Here is a 6,008-nt window from a genome sequence, read left to right as displayed (position 1 = left end):
CGCGGTGGTCAGGGGCTCCTGCAAAAAACTTCATGCTTGCATTATAGCACGGATCGAATACAACCTCACAAAGTACATAATACAACAAGAAGACAGCCAAAATAGCGTTCTTCTTCTCAACACTATTGGAAATTAAGCTCATGTAACAAGTGTAATTTGTTAAGTTTCGTGTTAATTTGCTGTTTTGTTTCAAGGGAAAATGTTCGTTTCCTTTAATTGTAGTCGGAGGTCATTAATAGGGAATACGACTTTAAATCCAAGCACATGTAAGAATTACCCAGTAATCCCTCAGTCGCCCTGTTGTTAATGTTGAGAGTAAGTAATGTTTCATGTTCTCTCTCTTTTATAGACTAGAATCTTTATTTAAAATACATTTGTACATGGAGAAAACTGTTGTAACTCATGTTGTAATAGGTATTCATGATGTGTTAATAATAACTCGCTCATCAAATCGTGTTAAAACTATTTTTTTTGATAACTCGTGTACTATTGAGAGTGTAGTGTTGCGCACTTCTAATGGTTGTTTTATATAGGGAGAGAACGTCTGGAGTGATCTGCATGTGCTGATATTCTTTTTATTTTCTGTTAAACAGGTATGTTTCCGACTAGTTATTTTGTGGTCTGAAAAAATATGTAAAACTGATAAGTCTTTGCCTGTGTGTGTGCGTGTAGAGGAAAGATAGAAAAATACAATTAGAATCCGAGTAAATAAGGATGTGCATTGTAAACTTTTAATTTGTAGGAACAAAAGACAAAATAAACCTGTAATACCACTATACGATCTAAAAAAAGAAGAAATTGTTTATTGTTTTTTTTTTGTTTTTATTTAATTTACTGTGAATTGGTACATGTCTGATTACTACAAGTAAACAAATAATTAGGAGTCGCCCTGTTGTTAATGCTGAGGGGAGAGAACGTCTGGAGTGATCTGCATCTGCTGATATTCTTTTTATTTTCTGTTAAATAGCCACAATAAACAGAGACTGAATCAACACTCGTTAGTATTCGTGTGGTTTATGAAGCAGCGTAGAGAAAGATATCGTAGCAGCAGGATCGTGTCTGCTACACTCACTGAACCCAGTATTGTGCAGATCGTTGTATGTAATCATATTTATCTTTTTTCAGGGATGCACATAAATAACAACCGGGATCACTGGCATCAGAACACCTGACAGTCATGTGCTATTGACTCTTAGCTTAGTTGACATAAGTAATGTATTAATAAGTTGTTTTTTTTTTCATTTCTGTTTTAGGCAGTACTACAGGAAGCTCATTAACGCCACAAAGACAAACAAAATAAATCAATGTGTATTGCATTATTATGAGATAATATGTTGTTTCTCAAGCATTATTGCCTTATTCAGAGTTTCCTACAACGTATATTCATTTTTTAAACAACCTCAATGTTATAACATAATGTTTCACAACATGTAACATGCCTTTGAGCCAAGTTTACCACACCTGTGCCATCTAATTAGTTAGCCTACTGTACACGCCTCAGCTTGTATCTGTTATTTAGTCTGGCACCTGATACTTCCAGTTCTGCAACAAGCTCATGCCATATCTTATTTCTCCCCATACAAATTAAGCTTCACACTTACAGGACTAAGCAACCAAAATGTTCCATTGCTTATGATTAGTTATTTACATCAAACATATTATAATAGTACAGATTTCATATATGAGCAGGCACCATTATCTTGAGGATGTATACATGAATATCTTGTAAATTTTCTTTTTATGTCTTATCTTGAATTGTTATATAGAAGGCTTTTTTGCAAATCTTTACAGTTGTGTCATTGTATAATTGCAGATGTAGGTAAATGCAGAAAAGGTAACCCATTTTTCAAGCCCCTCAAAAATTGAGGACTAAGTACAAGAGTTAAGAAATAAGTAATCCGGGCTGAAATAAATAATGTAAGTGAGTGGTTTTCATGGCCACAAAAGTTATATTTTCTTTTAATTTAATTTAATATTCCCAGAAAAACTGATTTGCGATGAAAATGCTACGTTAAGAGAGATTGCTGTGGTCACACAAAATGATTCTGGCGAACATATATGTGTTAAAGCTGAACCTATTTGAGGAACATTGCTGCACAATTTAAAAACAACAAGCTTTTCTTTGCAATTCTCTTGCACAAAATGCACAAGATGATATCTCTTACAGGCTTACAATAACAGGATACTCTTCAAGCACAACATGGGTATGACCCAAGCAGCAACAAGTCTTCTGATAACAGCACCCTAAAAAAGTACAAACAGTCAAAAAATCCACATTGTTTCTTTTTGGAAGCTTTGAGGCATAAAGAAATAGATCATGTTGCTTTAAGCTCAGCTTTTACTGGTAGCCAACCCTTGTGTATTGTATCAACAACTGCATATGCTTTCCAGATTAATTAGACTTGTTTTCAGCAGTTGAAGAACAAATCTGCAAACCTCTCCAAAAACAGTGCTAATTAGAGGTGCACTACATGTCTCAAGAGCAACCAGTTGGCATTGTATGCAGAATATCCTTCTTGTGCAAAGTTCAGTGACGCAGGTATTCACAATTTGGTATTTCCTATGCATGGTTCACCACTAACATCTGATTCCCACAGGTGAAGTGAAGTTCTGTGGCACAAATCCTAGCTACTGCATCCCTGCATTTTGATGGAAACATTACTCCATTTAAATGAGAATTATTGATGAAAATATATACTACCAGGGTCCGCTTCTTTCAAATTTCCACTGTGTCTCACTAAAACTATGCTTGCAACTTTTAATATTTCTAAAATAAATAAACAGAAATGCATAACAGTCTCAGGCTGGTGTTGGCAATCACCACTCCATTCCACAGGTTTAACAGGTACAGTATCATGAAATAACAAACATGTTACTTTAGGACCTGGATAGATAAAACATGGTGGAAACAAAGGTCTAGACAGAAAGTGCCAGTTTAGCCCTGGTCTAATCAAAATAATACTGTACTGCTTAAGTAATTAAAATTGGTCAGTGCAGACATATTGTTACAGTACATTTATGGATGATTGTCAGGGAATCATATTTATTTGATTGCTTTAGAACATCCTATAACTGTTGATATCTGTGGACAGGATGGCTTTGTGGTGACTTCAGACCAGGAAGTGACAGACACTAGTACGGTGGGTTGAAGTGCTGTGCGCGTATTTATTAAATAAATAAAAAAAATAAATAAATAAAACGTTTAAACAAAACTCAAAAGACTTTTACAAAAAAAAAGAAACAATTGCTTGTCACGGGTGACCCCGAACCAGTTATTATGTGTAGTAAGAAATTGGATTCCTTTGCATGGAGAATTTCAGTGGCTAGAGTTCACGGCTCCTCGATTGATTCAGATTCAGTTGTATTAAGTCTGACCACTAATGATGTAGAGCAAAAATAGGTATTGTGGTGTTTGCAGAGCCGACCCGAGCTGAACCCAAGACAGAAGTGGAGTCCTGCTGGGAACGAGCTGAAACATTGGACATGGACTGGATGATTTAAAAATGAAATGTATTAATGAGATGATACGTGTTGTAACCATTTGTAATGTTTGAATAATCTTCAGTCTGTAACAAATACTGTAAAGTGCTCTCTCTGTAAGATCGTATAACAGAATCTGGTACAACTTGATACACTGGCCGGCCTTGAGCAGTCTCTTATTAAAATTGGCACGATTCCCAGAATTTAGTACTAAAATCTCTGTTAACACTTTTCAGCTTGACTACAGAATAATGCTGTACTAATAGATGTATGTTAATATGCTTGTTTTAAATGGTATAGGTTGTTGCGATAACATGTAATCATAGTTAGTGGTAATTATAGTTTAAATAATAGTGTACTATGAACAATTTTTATGTATAAGATCATATGATTCACTTTGCTTAATATGATAGCATACCTGAAGCTGTTTTCTATCAAGATAAGCATAGTTAAAAACTGAGTCCTAATTCAATGAAAAGAATTGCTGTGTGCTTACATTCAAGAATTATACTTTCCGAATATAAAGGAAAAAGGAGTTAGGAGTATTCTTAAGGGAAAGAGAAAGACAGAAAGGGACTAAAGGATCTCACTTTGAGTCGGTTTCTGCTTGTAATTTAGCTTTAAAATAAGTGGGTGAGTAAGAACAACCTAGAGTAAAAAGCAGCCTCTAATTCAAGAAAAATAAGCATTTTAGAAGATACACCACAGAAAGGGAACAGAAAAGTTAAATAAATTGTTATTGCGATATTGCTGCTATGCTGCTGCTAGCAGAAAGTAATAAGGTTAGCAGCCATACGCTATAAGGAGTAAGGTACTAGTTTGACTCTGAAGTTAAAAGACGCAGCATAAAAAGAAGTTGTGGTAAACATACAAAATAAAAGGATTGAATAAATAATGAAGAATAAAAGCAGGAGATAGGTTTTAGGAGAGTAAACTCTATGTGACCTGTCTTCTTGAACTCTCTATCAGCCTGCCCTTGGAGAAGATTTGTATTAGCCGATGGAAGGCCTATTTGGTGGGAAGAAGCCGGAATTTTTTTATCAGAAGGCTTATAGTATCAGGGGCCGGACTGCAAAAATAGGGAGTTAGAACGGATGGTCTTAGCACCTAAGATAGTTAGTTGCCGGGCGGAACAAGCACGTAAGATACAGGTGTAAGGAAAGTTCTAGGGAACATTAATCACTATTAAACTTGGCAAGAAAAGAGGTGTCTCCAGCAAGCTGGTTTTAGCCAGTATGTGTATAGCTGAAAAATACAGGGTCATCTGGATGTCAATTAAGTTCAAGCTACCAGGGGCCATAGGAGAAAAACATTACAGCTTAACAGCTCAGTAAAATAGTTAGGTTTTCCATAAGGAGAAAACTCTACACTAAAAAGATATAAGATGGAAGTTCCCTATAATACCTGCTAAACACACACCTGTAATCAATTATAATCATTATAACTATAACTGCTATATTATGATATAACTATTGGTGTTGCATATATTCAAACACCACTCTTTTTATAATACACACAATTATTGGTGCTTCATATATTTAAACACCACTCCTTTTTATAATGCACCCATATTAAGTAGTGTATCAAGGTAGCAAGGATTTTGTGAACTCTGCTTCACCTAACTTTTCAGATGAAGGAGGGGGGCCAAGAATGAGTGGATGAGAACATGGGCTAGTGTTGATTTGTTGGCATATGACTCCAATTGAGTCTGAAGAGTTGGTTGAATTCTTTAGAGATTACTGTTTGCCAAGAGATAAGGACTGTCCATATAGATTGATGACTGGATCTAATTGGGGCTTCCCATTGCTTTCAATGGGACGAAAATTGTATAAAAACCCTGAGCCGATCACACTGAGACCACCACAATCAAGCTTGGCAGAGCTACGTGGTCCATCCTTTGCAGATCTCCACAAGGCAGTCCTTCTCTTTTGTTCACGCTACTCTCCCTTATAATAAGAGGTAAGCACATTAATGGTAATATTGTATCTTGCATGTATTGGTTATATTGCTATGAGGTTTTGAAACTATGTTTTAGTATTGAGAGTGTTATATTGAATGTGCTAAAACATAGCAGTGGGTGCTTGTAGGCTTTGTGCTTAGCCAGCCTGAGGGCTGCACTGAATACATATAATTGTATTATGTTATTGACGTATTAAATGCTGAAGCTTGTAATAAACTTAGGATTGCTAATTATTGTTACATGTTTTGGGGTTTTAGTGGTATGCGCAAACTACTAAACCAATATTAAAGGCATTATAATAAAACGAAGGAGCGCTGATGTTGCTCTGATTCGTAAAACTTCAAATAAATGAGTCTGAGTGATTTTCTTGGTTAAATAAAGGTTTTATGGACACACCGCTCGTCCAGTGCTCGAACATAAACCACTAGGAGTTTTAAACATCTCTGTCCTCCTCAACGTTTCCCCTGAGTTAAGAGTGTGTGCAGAGCAAATAATACAATAAAAAGAGAACGTGAAAAGTGAAACCGTGACATGCTCATGAATGCAGGACTATATTATTTGCTTATAG

At 35.7% G+C, this 6,008-nt stretch overlaps 1 long non-coding RNA gene across 3 annotated transcripts; it reads left to right on the top strand.

Annotated features, from left to right (window-relative positions):
- The first annotated feature begins 254 nt into the window (after positions 1-254).
- On the top strand, positions 255-5,796 carry LOC131738187 (uncharacterized). 3 transcript variants are annotated; one of them, XR_009329744.1, is made up of 3 exons: positions 255-1,210; positions 1,814-1,917; positions 2,416-5,796. It is a non-coding gene; the product is annotated as an uncharacterized LOC131738187 (long non-coding RNA). The 3 variants fall into 3 exon arrangements; XR_009329746.1 differs by having other exon boundaries at positions 1,814-2,539; positions 3,093-5,796; XR_009329745.1 differs by having other exon boundaries at positions 1,814-3,140; positions 3,419-5,796.
- Positions 5,797-6,008: the final 212 nt, after the last annotated feature.

Source organism: Acipenser ruthenus, chromosome 10 (assembly GCF_902713425.1).
Source record: "Acipenser ruthenus chromosome 10, fAciRut3.2 maternal haplotype, whole genome shotgun sequence".
Classification (NCBI taxonomy): domain Eukaryota; kingdom Metazoa; phylum Chordata; class Actinopteri; order Acipenseriformes; family Acipenseridae; genus Acipenser; species Acipenser ruthenus.
The sequence above is the reverse complement of the archived record's forward strand: the minus strand, read 5'-3'. Positions and strand labels throughout refer to the sequence as shown.